This window comes from Syngnathoides biaculeatus, chromosome 8, assembly GCF_019802595.1.
Source record: "Syngnathoides biaculeatus isolate LvHL_M chromosome 8, ASM1980259v1, whole genome shotgun sequence".
Classification (NCBI taxonomy): Eukaryota; Metazoa; Chordata; class Actinopteri; order Syngnathiformes; family Syngnathidae; genus Syngnathoides; species Syngnathoides biaculeatus.
In genome coordinates, this window is record NC_084647.1 from 12,369,576 (window position 1) to 12,389,318 (window position 19,743).

The 19,743-nt window shown below is 44.7% G+C and overlaps 1 protein-coding gene across 10 annotated transcripts in view; it reads left to right on the plus strand.

The window, feature by feature from the left end:
• b3gat1a (beta-1,3-glucuronyltransferase 1 (glucuronosyltransferase P) a) overlaps window positions 1-19,743 on the plus strand; it is a 156,522-nt gene that overhangs the window by 53,865 nt on the left and 82,914 nt on the right. For 2 of the 10 annotated variants that reach the window (XM_061827069.1, XM_061827070.1), the window contains exon 1: window positions 877-4,062. The exons of 2 other annotated variants lie outside the window; for them this stretch is intronic. The gene's annotated coding sequence lies outside the window, so the exon portion shown is untranslated. Of the gene's footprint in view, window positions 1-876; window positions 4,063-18,388; window positions 18,743-19,743 lie in introns of those variants that run through there. 6 more of the 10 variants (XM_061827071.1, XM_061827074.1, XM_061827060.1 and 3 more) reach the window with 4 other exon arrangements.

Consider the following 19,743-nt stretch of genomic DNA (forward strand, 5'->3'; position numbering starts at 1 on the left):
AACCTCAAGATATATTTGCAGCTCTCAGCACAAACCTGTTGAAGCTTAAAAAAAAAAAAGCAGCATTGGCTATAAGATAGCGAATCGCCTTCTTCTTCATCCCCGCCAGGCACCACCCACCCCCGGCGTTTCTCCCCCCCCCCCCTACTGATGAAGTCTGTATGAAACAACCGTCCATTTGGGTAGATCGTTCCATGAAACATCCGCATGGCACCCTCGCACCTTCCTTTTGATTCAGCAGCTCGAGTGTGGAGAGTCCAAGCCGGCTGACTCGACCGAAGCTCAAAATACCGCACGACACTTTGCAGCGAAATGTTGCAGGGAGGCGTTAAAAAAAATCATCTGAGAGCTTTTCTTGTTGTCTACTGTAGTCTGCTATCATCATGTAGTTTAGAGACTACAGTATATCCTTTAAGATGTGGTTTTAAGTGTCGAACAAAAAAAAGATATTCTAAGAAAAATGTTAACATTTTGGAAGACTTAAAAAGAAAAAAATGTTCAAATTTGACCAAAAATGTGTAGCTGCTTTAAAATGAAGACTTGAGGATTTTGTCAGGTTTTACTTTAGTACTTCATAATGTTTGACAAAAAATATGTATTTTTGTGTCACATGAACACAATCATCAATCCGAATAATTCAATATGATTGTGCAAAGCGCTGTCTGTTCTTTAGAAAGAACAACACACACTGAAATGACATCTTTTAACAACTCAAAGTGTTTTTAACAAATATTCATTCGTGCATGTACTGTTCAGAGTACTCAAGCCTCTTTCTACATTTCAAAAATATGCATATTGTCACGAACCTCCGGTGCGGGGCTGGACCCAAATGCAGGACTCCAAGACGAGGGCATGATGTTAGGCATATAGTTTTATTCAAAGATGAGGTCATACATGGTGTAAGCAGTCCGAGAAGGCAGAGGTACAGAAACGTGAGGCCAGGCAGGATCCAAAAGACATGCAGCGAGGTCTGATGAGGAGACAAACTAGGAAACAACTTGGACTTGACTATGACTATGAAACATAAAGTAGGACAGAACTAAACTGTGGTGGCACAGAAACGCTGTGACGGAGATAGCTCAACACTACACTAGTTTTGGAGATTCCTAATGTCAATGAATGCAACTCATTAATTCAGTCCAACAACGAACTGGCAAATGCCAGAGACAAAAACTCAAACTTAAACACCTGTCTAATTACATTATTGGCTGGTGACCACCCTTGGATGTACTCACATAGGGTTTTCTCCAGGCTCTCCGGTTTCCTCCCACGTCCCAAAAATGTGCAACATTAATCGGACACTCTAAATTGCCCCGTAGGTGTGATTGTGAGTGCGGCTGTTTGTCTCGGTGTGCCCTGCGATTGGCTGGCAACCCGTTCAGGGTGTGCCCTGCCTCCTGCCCGTTGCCAGCTTGGATAGGCTCCAGCTCTCCCCTCGACTCTTGTGAGGATAAGCGGCTAAGAAAATGGATGGATTTGATATTTGGGCTGGTAGCTTTAAGTACTTTCTTTTTTCTCTTAATAAATCACCATTTAAAAGCTGTATGCTGTTTGTCATTATCAAATGTAAAAACATATAATATTCAATACATCCAGCACTTGAAACTCAAGAGGTCTGCGTGTGTGTGTGTGTGGTGTGTGTGTGTGTGTGCGTGGTTTTCCCTTTTTATATGCGACGCACACCTTCACCGCTCCAAGTCTTATTTTCCCCTGCGTAGCGTCCAGGGCTGGTAATGTCCCGCCACCTTTATGTTCCAATCCCAGAGCTGCCAGGAGTGCCAATTCTGCTCTGTTAGCTCACAGGAGGTGAGCCGGCCAAGAGGATGCTTCTGACCCTCCGACCAGACGCTGTCTCACCTCCGCTGCTGACGGGCGCTATATTCAGTGACGCCGGAAATGAGATGTTGTATGGGATGGAAGTGTGGTGAATTGGGCATTTAGGCCAGTCTCTGTCAGTCAGTGAAGCCACGACCGTATATGCGACGTTCACCGGTTAGCCACGGGAACTTACATTTCTTACAATGCCGTATGGATATTTTTGATGTTATAAAGAGAAGGATCTTGTGGGATGAAGTGCTTTGCTGTCGTTTCCAATCTAATCATTTTCTTCCAAGGGTCGCGGGGAGTGCTGGCACCTATCCCAGCTGGAAGGGGGGCGGCGTACACCCTCAACTGGTTGCCAGCCAATCGCAGGGCACATGGAGACAAACCACCAATCGCACTCACAATCACACCTAGGGGCAATTTAGAGTGTCCGATTAATGTTGCACATTTTTGGGACGTGGGAGGAAACCGGAGAGCCTGGAGAAAACCCGCGCAGGCGCGGGGAGAACATACAAACTCCACACAGACAGGTCCGGGATTGAAAAGAAAGGAATCACCCATCCATCAATTTTCTTTGCCACTTATCCTCACAAGGGTCTCGGGGAGTGCGGGAGCCTATCCCAGCTGTCAACTGGCAGGAGGCGGGCTACACCCTGAGCTGGTTGCCAGCCAATCACAGGGCACATGGAGACAAACGACCAGTCACAATCACACATAGGGGCAATTTAGAGTCTCCAATTAATGTTGCAAGTTTTTGGGATGTGGGAGAAAACCGGAGTGCCCGGAACAAACCCACGGAGGCACAGGGAGAACACGCAAACTCCACAAAGGAGGGTCCGGGATCAAACCCAGGACCTCAGAACGTTACCAGCTGATCCAAGGAAATGAACCATTTCGGTAAATTCATGGGAATGCTCAAAATGGACCCAAAACGAAAACCACCACACCTGCACAAAAAAATTCATTATCATTTAATGCATTCACATTTTAAAGACATGTACAAGTTAATGGGCTGCTATTTTTACTCCAATAATAAAAAAATATGTCAGTAAACGTAATTTTAAATGCCTTGCATTGGGTTATATCATTTTTTGTTGTTTGTTGGTTTTCATCTAGCTTTAACTAACAAAGCAGTTTCTTGAAAAACGAGCCTTATCGCATTTTTAAGGGAGATTTTTATTGAGTCGCATAAAATTGCGCAGGTGCACCGAAGGTTTTGGCACCACACGCAAAAACGTCCCTCATCCCACCCAATCCCTGACGCACGCGTGTGCGCAGTTGTGCAGCCACCCCAGCATGAGGCAATGGTTTATGCATGACACATTTATCACCCGTCCGGCATGAGCGCACCCCACTGCCAAAACAACAAAATCTGCGGTAGACGGGAATACAATTACTGTATAGTGTTCAAGCTGTTCCCTTAAAACAACTTCAATCGGGGGGTGTCGGACTCTCTCTTGTTGTCAACAACGCCCGTACACAAACATCTTCCTATAGAGAAACGTGGAATGATGGGCTTTCAACACATTTTACCCTGACTGTCTTTATGCATTTTACCACTTGCCTGCTTTCCCTCCCTCTCCGTTTTCTCACATTCTCTCGATTCCTTCTTTCTCTCCTCAGATCAGCAATCGACCCTATTTCGAGATTTTAATGGTACATGCCATTAGAAAGCCCATCTCTAGAAGGGAGGTGGAGGAGGAGGAGGAGGAGGAGGAGGAAGAGGGGTGGTCCAAGTCTCAGCTAAGAGGCTACTTTCGTCCCCTCCTCACCATCCCCCTTTAGCATAAGCACATTCGCGTATGCCTTCGCACGCGTAGCGCCGCATCATCCGTCTCGATAAGAGCGCTCGGTTTCAGCGTGGACCAGCCGGCCAGCCGGTAGCGGGGAGGCAGAGGGGGACAAAAGCAAAAGGGAGGGAGGAATAGAAAAAGGGTGCGAAGCCGCTGAATAAAACACTAAAGAAGAGGGGGAAAAAAGGGAGAAGGAAGGAAAAAAAAAAAAACATCCTGGGAGTTCAAGTTGGGGGAAAAAAACAAATCCGTAATGAGGATGAGAAAATAAAAGGAAAGGATGCTTTGAATGCAGAAGGGAGAGGAAGAAGACCAAGAAGAGGGACATAAAACAAAAGCCGGGACAAAACCAGGAATTCTGGAATGAATGGGACTCCTGCGTGCCTGCCTCACGCATGCACACACGCACTGGGAATAGCAGTCGCTCGCTGAAGTCGCTGAAAAGGTAAAGAAAAAAAACAAAAAACAACAACTCAATTTAGCTTCCCGTTTCCTCCGTCTGATCCGGTCCCACTTGAAAGGACGCAAAGGAGCTTTTGGCAGACATGAGGCAATTTCCATGCTGATCAGGCGACAAGGAGGAGATTGCCATCTTTGTTCCCGGGGTTGCGGTTGTGCACGACGGGGATGGGGGGGGGGGGGGGGGGGTAACGGGAGAGGGAAGCCGCGTTGCATGCATGCCAGCTGCAGTCGGGGTTTTGGGAAGCGCTTGCGAGAACAAGAAGAGGAGTCTTGATGAAAAGAACGGGAGCGATAATCCTGGGGATGAGCGTGCCGAGAGAGCGATTGTGGCCGTTCGCTCTTAACTGAGCAGCTGAGGAGAGGCACATGAGGTCTGCTTAATTTGGATTGCGGGAGCCGAGGTGATGAATTCGCATTCCGGTGTCGAAACAGGATAGAAGTTGAATCCGGTGAGGAGGCGGCACACGTTGCGGGGAGTTTTCTCGAGCTCAGAGCTTGACAGACCCACTTTTCACTCGTGACCCCGAGGGAGCGCCGCGCAACATTTTCCCTCGCTTAACAACTTGTCTGCCGAGGCAAACAAAAAAACAGCCGCGGGAAAGGGGGAAGGCTTGAGTGGGCTGTACGATTGCTTTTTCTGACAACCGGGCCCAGGAAGAACCGTGACTATTTGCGATAAGATTTGCGATAGGCTCGGCAGCCTTTACGAGCGGATTGTCAATCATGCTCTTCCGTAGGACTGCGGGGGGAAAAGTAAAGGGTACGGTAAAATGGACAGAATCGATCAAGTCGGGTGCAGTCTATCGTGGGTCTCGTAATGATCTCTTCAAATTTTTCTTTAGGTACCCGTGCTTCTTTCCGTAATACAAAAACATTTGTGCATGGCACCTTCAGGTATGACGAAAAGCGGTTTAGATTAATACTTCTCTGTTTAAAACCACCCATCCATCCATTTTCTGAGGCGCTTATCCTCACGAGGGTCGCGGGGAGCGCCGGAGCCGAAAACCCAGCAGTCATCGGGGAGGAGGCGGGGTACACCCTGAACTGGTTGCCAGCCAATCGCAGGGCACATGGAGACTGACAAGAGTCCCACACCTCGGGGCGATTTAGAGTCTCCGATGAATGCGTATTTTGGGGATGTGGGAGGAATCAGGACTGCCGGGAGAAAAGCCACACAGGCACGGGGAGAACATGCAAACTCTCGGATTTGAACGCAGGTCCTCAGAATTGTGAGCCCACCGCTTTTATAGCTGTACCACTGTGTCGCCTGTTTAAAAAAAACAAAGGGAATATGTTAACTAGAGCTAAAAGTAAAACACAGACATCCGAACACACTTATTTTGTAGACAAAGACTCTGTGAATGTCGCAAATGTTTAATTTCATGTAGAGGAAAAGCTCGCTGCGTCTTTGCAAATTTGGTAGACCAGTCTGCACCAAGCTGGGTGTTCCAGTGCAGCAAGGGTGTGCCCTTGGACTCGTGCCTGCTGGAGTGACAATTTGGTGGCAGAAAGTCAATCTAAATTAATTCCTGCTTGCCCAACGTCCAACTCCTGGTGCAAGGTAGACTACTTGACAAAAGCGAGTTTGTTGAATTCATTCAGGTCACAGACAGACGGATACTGAGCTCCGTGGACATACTCTGCAGTATTTAAGTCTCCAACGGTTATCACCATGTCCCCTTTTATATCTCCTCACGTCTGTTGCCACAGTGGCCGGCCAGAGGTGACAATGCGCCAATTGCACACATCATTTCTTCACATTTTGAGGGAATGGGAGGAGCCATTTTGATTGGCTGTGACGAAAGTCGGTTGTATACTCGCTCACAATTGTGCAGCATGTCCACCCCTGCATCTCCGAGGCTGCTTTGGTCCCCCACAGTCCCGGATTTATACCGTTAAGAAAATGGGGCCCCAATCTTAAATTTAATCATGACTGTCTATCACGAGGGTGATTTGTGTTGTGCATGTGACACGTGCAGAATTTTTTTTTTTTTTAATTCTTGTCTTAAGCACAACATTCACAATATTTATTTTAAAACAAACAAAATAGCACTTGAGGCGGCACGGTGGATTAGCTGGTAAAGCGTTGGCCTCAAAAGTTCTGAGGTCCTGGGTTCAATCCCAGACCCACCTGCGTGGAGTTTGCATGTCCTACCGGGCCTGCGTGGGTTTTCATCGGGTACTCCGGCTTCCTCCCACATTCCATAAATTCCCCCCTCGGTGTGATTTTGAGTGTGTTTGTCTCAATGTCCCCTGCGATTGGCTGGCAACCAGTTCAGGGTGTACCCTGCCTCCTGCCCGTTGATAGCTGTGATCGGCTCCAGCACTCTCCGCGACCCTTGTGAGGACAAGCAGCAAAGAAAATGGATGGATAGCATTTCAACTTAATGTGTGTGAAGAGAATTGTAGTCTTCTGACAACACCAAAATACCACTGCCCTGTTTTGCAAAAAAGCTACACCGAAAAAAATCATACCACTTATCCTCACTAGGGTTGTGGGCGTGCTGGAGCCTCTCCCAGCCGACTCTGGCGAGAGGCCGAGTACAATTTGGACTGGTTGCTACCCAATCACAGGGCGCAGATAAACAAAACAACCATCCACACTCACATTAAATTTAGTCTCCAATTAACCTACCATGCAGGTTTTTGGGATGTGGGAGGGAACCGGAGTACCTGGAGAAAGTCCAAAAAGGCGCGGGGAGAACATGCAAACTCCACACAGGCGGGAACGGATCGGAAGTCAAGAATTGACATGCTTAACATACTTAGCGTCTCCCCCACAATGTTATTCCTCATTCCTATCGCGCCCTTTGCGATAAACAAATGAAAATATGAAGTCGTCTAGTCACTTCTCGCAACGTATGGGGAGCCAATATTTACTGGCAATATCGCTGGTGGCCGGCCATTCAATGTTAGATTGTACGTTTGTGTTCCTTGACTGGAAAACCTCTCAAAGGTAGTACTTTTTGCACTCTTGACTTGTATGGTGGGCAACAAAGTGCTTAGCACATCTATCTCAAGGTCAAGGGTGCTGCGTTCTAATCGCCGCTTTGGCTTTTTTGCTGTGTGTGTCTGCATGTTTCCCTTGTGCACACACTGAGCAATGCGATCAAACCCGACTGGACCATCACATAATTTTTTTAAAAAAATGATAGTTGACAGTTGAAGAGTGGATATTTTAAAAGACGCTCATGCGCATTTTGAACAGTTGGAGCCTCTGATGTTGCGGCACCCTGCATCGGTGACGGCAATTTCCTCCAGTCACCCCAATCACGATCTTCTTTTTCTTTCGGCTTGTCCCGTTAGGGGTCACCACAGCGTGTCATCTTTTTCCATCTAAGCCTATCTCGTGCATCTTCTTCTCTAACACCCACTGCCCTCCCTCACAAGTTTGCAGTGGATCTATCTCTGCGTTGTGTATTTTATTTTATTTTTTTTGTACGACGAATGAGAAGACACACATGTTGGCTGGTCTCAACCTGGTTCAATCCTCTCCGTGTATTAAAACATTCACAAATGTTCACAGAGCTCACTTCCCAAAACTCTGCAACATTAAAGACATGGTCACCACGCGGGCCTTGACGACGTCTGCCCTTCTCCGGCTAACGAGTTTATGTTTGAAATGAATAACATACATTCGACGCTGCGCCTCTTTAGCTACACCCGCTTTGCCGACATTTTGAACTCATTTATATTCACCTTTATACTACAAAGCAATAAAAAAAATATGTGGAGGAGACCAAAATGCCTACCTTACACTTAGCAGTCAGAACCACAAGAGGAAGTGATCTCGTCAAACCGCCCGATAAATGTGGCTTCAAAATAAAACGCGCAACCTACTTCCCGTGTTCCTCAGCTCTTCCCCCAACACTGCATTTCCCCCCTGACCGTGAACATTTTCAAACGCCCAATTCCTTACATCGGTAACAGCGTTGAAAAGAACGAAAAAAAAAAAAAAGAATAAATGCCAGAGCACGTGCTACCTTTCAAAATAAGACCTACTTCCTGTGTTTCTGAGCTCTTCCCCCCTTACCATGAACATTTTTAAATGGCCAATTCCTTACATCAGTAGTGTTGGGGGAAAAAAAGAATAAATGCCATAGCACGAGCTGCCTTTCAAAATGAAAGTGCGCTTCCACGCCCTGTCGCTATTATAGCGCACAACATCCCCCCATTCCATTCACCCCCACCGTTTTGCGCTATAATATGAATATGACCTGTACTTTCACCCTAATCAGGATAACGCGTTAAATATGAATTTATGAGCTTATGAGGTTTACTAGCAGAGCTGTATCTTTTTGGTCCTGGAAAAGGTTTCAACAGGAATCCAATAATTATTCCTGCGGTAGACGATTGTAAACCGAAGGTACGTTTCTAGAGGGAGACACTGCGAAAAGCCTCCCGGGCTGATGCATTTCTGATCGTAACACAGCAAGCAAGCTCTAAAAGCGTCTCTATTATTGTAGTCCATCCACGAGCGCGCCGTGCAAATATTTATTTACCTGTGTGATTACGTGTGTTGTTTTTTATTTTTTTGCAGCGAGCTAAGGCATTTAGTACCATAGGAAAAGCTCGCATGGTGTGAATACGGTGCCAAAGGTCTGAACTCCACTTTTAAATCCTTAGTCATGTGTCAGTGTACATCAGCCCAACCGGCTGGAAGTTCCGACCGGTCCGGTCGCAGGCAGCTGACACCCAGCATGACATCAGGCACACTGGGTAAAATATGCAGTGATTTCTTTTTTGACAGACTCGTACTCGCCGGCCTCTTTATTAATGCAACACAATACATTTACTTCACCATAACGATGTGGAGTTAATCTCATTTTGGAAATGATTACACGTCGGTGTGCAACGCGGGAGCTATTTCAATCCGGTGGCTGTCGCTTCCGCGCCGTGCGGTGGTGTGAAACCTTAAGTGGTGTCTCCTCATTCAGTTCCTTCAATGAAAAACTCATCTTTTACTTCCTTTACATACCCGACTAATGCTACTGCTACTCCTGTGCTCTGCAATTAAATATTATGCATGTTCTTCCTGTTCCATCGCTTCCACGCAGTGAAAGGAACGTGTGCAGTTTACATAAAGCATTTTATGCCCCCAGCTGTTTGCAACGACGGAGTCAGCGTCGCTCCGACGGCATTGCGCTCTTTGACCGTGCGTATATTTCATTTCTGCTCAGCGTGCACAATGTCAGCAAATAGCTTCAGCGTCTCACTTACGGACGCGAGCGCTTCGTCGTGGCTTTCGAGCTCACGGCCGAAGGGAACGCGAGTGCACAATGTGACTCTGCAGTACTGTACGTCCGAGAGAATATAATGGAATTTTGTACATTTACTAAATGAATGCCTTAGCGAAATTAAATTCACGATTTTTTTTTTTTAACATAACAGAATGCCATGAAAATTTTATGTAGTTAAAAACCAGTGGGCCTTTCCGATGGTGATCTTAAGCTCCGCCCCCTTAGCCATGTCCCACAAGCTTCCAAAATGGCGATTGAACAGAACAGGTTTGAAGTCGATTCTCTATCACGTATTCCAGATAATATTGGGGTATGTTTTTTGTCCACTGCGTCAGACTTGTCCAGAAGAGTTCTGCAGAGCTCACGCAAGGATATGCACACGGAATTAATATTTTTGACGGAGCAGGACGCAATGTCAGAGTTACGGCGAAACATCGGCGATCGATGCAGAAAAGTTTGACGCCTCACAAACTTCATATTGAAATCCAACAGGATGAAATAGTGGAATCGTACTGCGCATGTAAAGCAGTGTGAGTACTTTTTTTACTTGGAAAGATCACGAGTAATATCATTGTAGTCTTTATAAGTGAGTGGGTGTATTCATTTGACTCGGCTCATAATGGAACTCAGTGCTCTGTCTTAAAAGTGTAGGCAAATAGACATTTCTCTTGCATGACATGGCGCATTTATGTATCACGAACCCGAGTCTTTGGCATAAAACATAACACATTTCATTCAGCAGGTCACTGATACACTAACAAAGTGAAAGTTGTTCTCCTGCAATGTATAAAGCACGGATAATAATGAAATCAAACTTGCCTTCGAGCATACAGCTTTGTGTTTGTTGATATTGTCCACATTTAGTTGTACGTGCGCTCTTCCGGGCCCCTTTGTAACCTAGCAGGGTATCTTTCATCAGAATTGCACGTTCCGCAAGCGCATCTGAGGACCATTTTATTCGTCACATTAACTTTTCCAAGCGCCCGCTACTGATAACCAGCATTGCTCGTGGGACAATACGGCGAGAGGGGCGTGTCAAGCCAGGGGTTAAGATGGTGCGGCTATCTGATTGGCTATTATCGTAGGAGTGACTGACAGGTCGGAAAGGTCCATTAGGGTATGAACTACAGTACCTCCAATTTTGCTTTGTGTCAGATAGTATTCGAATCAGCAGGGTTCTTGTTTGAACCTCAAGCAAAGATAAAGATGGTTGAAAAGCTGTAACTGATCAAAAGCTTAAAGGGACGGTTTTGAACGTCCATGTTTTACTATTTGCAACACCATAATGTAGCAACATAAATTATACACTGCAACACATGGTGCCACACACACGCACGCGCGCGCACGCATACGCACAACTCATCAGTGATAGCTCAGCAGCATTTCACACATCATCGCACAGCGTAATAACATGTATGAAGTCTGACAAGAAGGTGGGATTAGGCTGTGTGCAAATGTTTGGGGGGCTAATAACGAGACAGCGGAGGTTTGAAGCAGGGGGGGCAGCACGTGGGCGCCTGTAAGGTAAGCTCACCTGTCCGGGGAGAAAAAAAAGGCAGCAGTGGGAGCTGCAAAGGCTAAAAATGAAAGTGGTGGACATTCAACATCTCTAAATATAAAATAGATCCTCCTCTGCGAAGGAGTTGTGAGTCGCTCTAGTTTCACCGGTAACAAGAACAATCGCTTAGAACAAAGAAGACACCGTGTTCTCACTCAAATCGCCCACATTGGCTACATGCACAGTGGGTGCTTTGCTTTGGATAGATTTGGTTTTGATTTTGAACCCAAGTCATGAGTAAATAATAACTACATAAGTAAGGTTGCAGTAAGGTTGTTGTGCCTTTTGGGGTTTGCGCTTCATCGGAGGCCGTACGTACGCGGTTGTGGCTGCTGATTAGCACGGACACTCTAAATTAGAAGTGGAAACTTGCAAAAAGAATGTTTCAGCAAAGTAGCGATAATATCGTGATACATACATCCATCTATTTTCTCAGCCCCTTATCATCAGAGGGACCCCAGGAGTGCTGGAGCCTCTCCCAGCTTTGTTTGGACACCATGAACTGGTTGCCAGGCAAGCGCGGAATATCACGATAAATTTCAATAAAACTAAAGGAGAACATTTAAATTAAAAAAAGAAAATTGTAGAGACACATTAAACTTTGTTTGAACATAAAACAAAAACATTTTTAAATCAAATTAAAAATTAAATTCATTAGATGAAATCAAATAATGAAATTAAATTAATTTCATTGTACAATGATGTTTGCTTCAACTGATTAATCTGTCAATTTTTTTCCACCAAAATGTTGACTTTAACATTAAAAATTTCCATCCCCTGATTCAAAAACAGGCCATCGATACAAATTGAGAGTTCAGAAAATACACAAACATAAACCGATTATGATTCAGTTACTGGTCTGATCCATAACATGTCAGAAAATAGCCAAAAAATTTTACAATTGTTTTCTTGTGTAAAAGATGTTTGCAAATGTCTTGAAATCAAAGATCATTTCTCAAGTTTATGATCATAATAAATATAACTATTATTTATTGCTTTATTATGATCATAAATACAATTATGCATATTTACTACAGAGAAGCTGAAATTCTGAGGATGTGGACAATTTTAAGGTCTCCAAACGATTAATAGATTATCAAAACACGTTATAGATTCATTTGATCATTGATTTGTCATTGATTAATTGATTCAACGTTACATCTCCTGATACAAAATCAGAATACTAATATGTTGTCCTGCTTCTTCAGTGTTATGTATTAGAAAAATGTGTGCATGGGCAAGGCGAAGGCTGGTTAGTTTCTCTCCGGCATCTTTGGCCCCTCTGGGGCGTGGGGGCGTTTGCCCGAGGTCCATCACAGCCGCTTGACCAGCGACGGCGAATAATAAGATGCGGGATTTTTCCAAACCCGTGCGGTGCACAAATTTTGCAGCATTTGTTTCGGCAAGCTCACAAAAGCCGCCGTCGAGAGTAAAGGAAAGGAGAGGAAAAGGTGAGGCGTCAGCGACGAGCAAGAGTCGTCGCAGTCCACACGGTTACGATCACGAGAGTGAGGTGACGCGAGTCAGATGGAACTTGAGATTTGCTCCCTCGCTCTGCGCTCCCCAGCAAGCCGATGAATAATGCAAGACAAAACATGAATGCATTTTCACCTCCACCAAGTGTGAGAAGCACGAGGCTGAACGTTGGGCTTTGATTTATGATTAGTTATTGTTTGGTAAATCATCAATGTATAGCAAAGCTTTGTAGAGTGGTAGAAACCATACTGACATACTTGGGGCCAAGTAGGGTGGTGAAGATCCAGCGGGTAAAGCTTTGCGCTGGGCGCTTGGCACCATCTGTGTAGTGTGCATCGCCACCACAGACAAAACTGGCAGAGAACATTACTGACAAGCATGTGACGATTTTAAAACTGAGCCTGTCACACATACTGGCGCCTTGGTAGCTGACTGCAACACTACTTAGTGAGATAGTAGTGCGAGGCTCCAGGCGATGTACTGATGACTATTTATACATGTTTTTATTGTTGAAATTTCTATCGCAAACATTTAATCAATTTCCGTACAACTAACCGAGGAAGAATTTGTCACGATTTGATTGCAGATAAAGCTGCAGATGAAGGATTTTATTTTTATCCTCCAGTTTTATAGCCCACTGGCGCTAGTAGGGCTGTGACTCACTAGGTCCAACCGATACAGCGGCGTTATGCTGTATGTTTGTGACGTATGAATAATGATAATTGTGCTTTATGGCCATTTCAGTACTGAAGTGGAACATTATGGCCTACAGGTTTTGGTTTATTAATCAAACCAGTAAAAGGAACATTTTTAAGGATTTTCCAGCCTTGGTAGATCTCTGGTCTCATCTCCACAAGACAGTGATCTGAATGACAATTATAATTTAAAAAATGATGATAGTGAAGGTGCGAGGAATGAAGATTAGCCGAAGTAAAACAGAGTATATGTGCATGAATAAGAGGGGCCGCGGGGGAAGAGTGAAGAGATAGCGAGGGTGGACGACTTCAAATAATTGGGGTCAACGATACAGAGCAATGGAGAGTGTGGTAAGGAAGTGAAGAAACGGGTCCAAGCGAGGTGGAACAGTTGGCGGAAGGTGTCGGGTGTTGTATGTGACAGAAGAGTGTCTGCTAGGATGAAGGGCACAGTCTATAAAACAGAGGTGAGGCCGGCCATGATGTATGGATGAGAGATGGTGGCACTGAAGAGACAACAGGAAGCAGAACTGGAGGTGGCAGAAATGAAGATGTTGAGGTTCTCGCTCGGAGTGAGCAGGTTGGATAGGATTAGAAATGAGCTCGTTAGAGGGACATCCAAAGTCAGATGTTTTGGAGACAAGGTTAGAGAGAGCAGACTTCGATGGTTTGGACATGTTCAGAGACGAGAGAGTGAGTATATTGGTGGAAGGGTGCTGAGGATGGAGCTGCCAGGCAAAAGAGCGAAAGAGAGGAAGACCAAAGAAAAGGTTGATGGATGTTCTGAGGGAGGACATGAAGACTGCAGAGGTTTGAGAGGAAGATTCACGAGATAGGCTTAGATGGAAAAAGATGACACACTGTGGCGACCCCTAATCGGGACAAGCCGAAAGGAAAAGAAGAAGTGAAGGTGCGAGGTTAAGTATTGATAATAAATAAGACGGGCACATAAAATACTGCATTTTCACATGACCTGTAATATCAAACAAAATTAAAATCCTGCTGTGTGTAGTACTTTTGTTTGGAAATGCTTTTGACGGCCTCCTCCAGGACTCAAATGTTATTTTTTTTTTTGGAGCCCAAACATATCTCATTCTTATTTGTGTCATTTGTGTCAAGGTCAAAAACAAAGTTATGTACCTAGCATTTGCTGACGCTCCTATTTCTGTTTACAAGTTAAGTTACTAATGTCAAACAATCCCTATAAGCCGCCCCGTCCCTTTATTCTTAATGATTTTTTTGAACATAATCTCATTACGCGTATTTGTACTCGGCCATGCACCCTCCGGCAAGTGCTGCCGTCTGGGAAATGGGGAGGCATTAGGGACAGCTGGCGGTGCAGTGTCACTTGTGCTCACATTCATCAGGCCTTCGAGAGATTAGGAGACAGTAGTTGGAAGCTACTGGAGGCGCAGTCACATTGTGTATTAATATGAAGACCCCCACCCCCCCCCTGAAAACACCACCACAAAGAACACATATTCCACTATGTCTTCAGGCAAAATAAATAAATAACATGAGCAAAGCTTCTCTCTCTCTTTCTCTCACTCCCTCTCTCGCTCTCTCTCCCCCAGTGAATGAAAACAACAGAGACAACACTCCCACCTCCAACCCCCCCCCCCCCCCCCCCTCCCCACCCTTCATCACCTCTCCCCGGATTGATTCAATTACATCGAATAAGGAGGCAAAGGAGCTTATCCCCCAGTCATTGTGGTCTGGCGGAGGTGCCACACGCAGGAAAAACGGCGCATAGCATGCAGCCGCCGTATATTCCGCTAAAGAGTGGGCAGCTGAGGTCACCGCGCCGAGAGAGAGATAATCATTTGATAAAATGACAGAGGTCAACTCTCATCACCGTTCCGCCCTCATCATTGAGATGTGACCTGACAGTCGTAGTAATAAACACTCTGGACTCTTTAAACAAGGCACACGGCCAATCCCTCAAGCTTTTTTGGCATACAATACACTGACCTAATTTAATAACTCTGCATCTGCCTGTATTATAAAGCAGTGGTTCTCAACTGTCGTCACCCAAGGACCCGCATTTCCCTTTTCTTGCAAAGCTGTGACACACTTTTATAAATGTTCAGAACAGTAACGCATTGTTTTGTTTAAAAAAAATGAGTGTTTCAAATGAGTCTGAGCATATTGCCAGCCTGGAGACTGTATTTGTATAAGGGATAAGCTATATTGACTAGACCAGACTTGTTTTACCCCAAGATCTACTTTTCAAGCAGCCAGCCTCTCGCGAGCTACCGACGACCATTTTAGGGTTAATGTTATGTTGCCGACTATATTTAAAATACAGAATTAGATTTTTGTGCACTGTATTGTCTGTGCTTTGATCCTGGATCAGGCCGCGCCAAGGTGGAATTTTTATATGACACACCATCTCATCCTGCACTTTCTACTTTGACTTCAGACCTTTCCCACTCGGAAAAGAGAAAATCTCGTCCAGTTTAACCACCTTTTCTTTGATTATTCACATACTCTGACAGTCATTGGATCTTAAAACAACAGCATTTCTTTTTTAACTTTCTCCATTAATATCAAAAGTAAAGATAAGCAGGATGTCTAGCTCGTCTTTGCTCTACGTTTCCCAGACTGTGTTGCTAACTAAAGCAGCGGCGGTGGACGCTGTCATTGTAAAACACATTGATGCACTGGTATTTGTTAGAGAAAGTTCCGTGTGCTGCCTAAAAGAAACCAGTGGCTTCTTCATTTCGTTTTATAACAGTACGTATGTGAATTGTGCCATTGGATGTAACAACCAGTCATCCCACACTCATTGAATCACATTGCAAACTGAATAGCTGTACGTTATACTTTCAATTTGCGCTGGATTTTTTTTTGTGTGTGTGTGCGCAACGGAGAATATCTGTGAAAAGACAGCATCAGGGGTCCACAATTGCGCACACGTGCAGTTCAGAGGGAACATTGGCTGACGTCTTTTTTTTTTTTTTTTGCCACGCCGTCCTGCGATCGACCAAGACTGCGTCGCGATAAACTGGTCGCATTGAGCACCCCTGGACTAGAGTGTAAGATTTACTGTTGCTTATCGAATATGTTCTATGTGGGAACTTTGTACACAAAAATATTAGCGCCTGAGCTCAAGTGAAATGTACTCTGAATGATTCAGCACACCAAGAGATGTTGGACATTTCCAACTTGGTGGGAACAGGTGTGACCTGGGCCCTTCCTCACCCAACGTGTCTGTGCAAAGGTGCACAAATCAAGTTTCATGAGCACACTGAGGAGAGAATTTGATGTGAATGAACTTGACTAGCCTGCACAACCGTGAACTCGATTGCATCTTCTTCTTCTTTCTCTTTCGGGTTGTCCCGTTAGCGGTCGCCACAGCGTGTCAGGTTTTTCCATCTCAGACTATCTCGTGGATTTTCCTCTCTAACACCCACTGTCCTCATGTCCTCCCAAACGACATCCATCAACCTTTTCTTTGGTCTTCCTTTCGCTCTTTTGCGTTTCTTCACTTCCTTACCACACTCACCATTGCTCTGTATCGTTGACCCCAAGTATTTAATTTCATCCACCCTCGCTATCGCTTCTCCCTGGAACTTCACTCGCTTCACTCTTCCTCCTCCGCCCCTCTCATTCGCCCACATATATTCGTGAACTCGATTGTATGAAACACTTTATGATCAATTAGAGTGGAGACCAGAGATCCAGGTCTTCTCATCCCAAATCATTGTGTGACCTCACAAATATGCTCCAGGAAAAAAAAAAATCAGTTATCAATTCACGTGAATTTTGTTGCATGCTCCCCCACAACAGTTGAGGATGTTTTCGCTAGAACGGGTGAACCAAGGTCAGATTGAACCTTTTGGATTAAGTATACCAATTAAATTCATATGCGAGTCAAGACAGATAAGTGAATACTATTCACTATATATACCTGTATAGTTATTTGTTGTTCATATATCAGCGCATCCCGAGTGTGCACTACAGGCATCGTCGCCGGCCGCTGCGACTTGATTGTTTAAGTTGTCTGCGTGATGAACATCTGTCCTTCCAGGGACGGCTCCAGTAATGACTTTAAGATTAGGTAAACGCAAGGGCAGAGACCACATAACAATAACGACAGCAATCCCGTTTTTTGCGACACAAGCAACCTCTCCTAATTATCTTCTTCAGAGCAAATCCCCCCAGTTCTATTGAAAACTAAGTGTCAGTCAATCCCGACAAGGTGAACTCACGAAGATGCTGTGGCGGATTAGGTCGCATTCACTTGAGTTGGAAATCCTACTCTTGTGTTTCACAAGCAAAATGTGACATGCGGCAGAATCCTCCATTGAAGGACAATAAACTAAAGAAAATATTGTGATATTATTGCGTCACGACCGAATTTTTTTGTGCGGCAAAATTCTCAAGTAATTGGGTGTAATTTTGTGGAATTAGTTTTACATTCACACCGCAAATGTGTTGTGTGTAGGTCAACAGCACACAAATGTGGTCCGGATAACACAATTGTGGAAGCGTATTGTGATTTAACCGTATGAGCCCAATTGATCCCGTCGCCTGCCGGGATAATTATGGATGATAAATAATTCATGTGGTCGAGATGCCGTGTTGCATGCATTTAATTGTCCATAGAGCCTGTCTACTAACTAACTTGAATTGTTTTCGCCTTGATAACACTGATGCAGAGTTGCAAATTCGCAATTGAGCTTAAAAAGATAACCGACGATCGCCGATGAAATTTCAAAGCAAGACGCATATTGATTTTGGAGTCACGGCTGCGGCACAAGATGGCCGCGAGTGGCTGTGATCAGTGATCCAAATATTACGTGTTCCTTGCCAACCCGACGCACCAGTCACAAATTCCAAACGATCTTTTTCAAATCCTCTCAGAGCATGGACCCGGTTGACCCAATTGATTTCCAACTGCGTCTGCCTGAGATGCGCTGCATCACACGAGTTGTAGTCGCTAATCTGTGAGTCATCGCTTCGAGTTTTTTTCCTCTTGAATGAAAAATCAAATCAAAAACATTTGCTAAAAACACTCAAAGAAGAATAGTCGTCTAAAAAGGGGGATCAGTGTGATCAATTGAAGGAACAACATTATTTCCTGTTCCATATCACCTTAACATTAATTTCAAAACCAAAAAAGAATTCATTAAGATGCGATAGAGAGTCACTGATGGTGTAGTGCAGGGGTCGGGAACCTGTGGCCCGCGGGCCATATCTGGCTCTTTTGATGTTGCATATGGCTCGCAAAGCCCTCATCACTTCATACTGTACAATGTCATTTCTATCACGTAGGCAACGCAAATGAGCAGAGACATTTTTGTCCTAGTGGGGTTGCCGTCCAACGCGGAGCAGCTAGCAACAACTCATTGTGCAAACGATCGCTCAAAGAATTAAAAAAGACGGGGAGTTCTACAGTTTTCGGCAAGACTGGACTGCCATTCACTGATGGGAGGAGTACGCCAAAGCATCCGTGCCCGATGTTGGCGAAGAACTTTTTGGCAGCTTTTCGCAGAAAGACAAGATAATCAAACGAATAAAAGACAAGAACTGTTCACCATCGTACCGTCGTGATGGCAAATCAAATTGAATGACGTTCACGATGAACGGATAGAAGTCTCAACGCTTGCGTGAAGCTCAATCTAACGACGTATGAAAGACTATAAAAGACATCAGGAAAACCAGGCCGCACCCGAAGTCACATTAATGGTAAGAAGTGCTTACGTCATCGTTGCTTAGCAACATCATAACAATGTTATTTCCAAGAATTCAGAGACTTATTGAACTCTAAAAGTGTTGGTTCTACATACATACATGCTCAAATACACCTGTATTTAGTTTTTAATATATTGCATGGCTCTTTTGAAATTACATTTTCGCATTTATGGCCCTCTCAGCCTAAAAGGTTCCCAAGCCTTAGTGTAGTGGTACACACACACACACACACACACACACCTGACTTTGGTGCGGGCAGCGTGGGATCGATTCCTGCACTGGGATGGTGTTGATATCTGTCCACCTTTCGCCTAAAGCTGGCTGGGTTAGGCTCTAGCTCGCCCGTGACCCTTGTGAGGATAAGCTGCTTGGATGATAATGGATGCGATAGTTGCATACGTTGTGACTGAACGCTGTGCAGGACTACTTGTTAACAGTTGTTTCCTTTAAGAGTTTTTAAAAAATAATAATAATAGGAATAGATACAGACCACATCCCTGCTCAGAATGTGCTAATCACACATTGCCATCGTGGTTTTAATGTAGCTTCATCTCTTCTCCGATTTGCAAGATGCCAGATCAGTCGGCGTTCCTAATCTATGCCGAGAAAAAAAAAATATTTTAACCATGACGTTTTTTTTTTTTTTTTCTATCCGCCAATGCTGAATGAGCTGCGCTTATTTTGCTGTGGTGCAATCATCTCCGCTAAACAGTGTGAAATGGGATTGGGCATGAAACGTTGGTCTGATGCCACTCTAAGAGTTCAATTAAGAAAGGTAACGCAGAATTATTGAGCTGAATGAGCCGGACGCGCGTTCGAATACGGTACAGTTGGACGTATGTAAATATTAGCAAGGCATTCAGAAGATGGCGGACCGCCGAACTGTTAACTGTTAAGTGTTTTGTTTACGTGGTAAACGTGTTGCGAGCAGGCTTGGACTATGGGGAAAAAAAACGTTGAATTAATGTTGAAAAATTTGCTTCTGCATCGCTGAG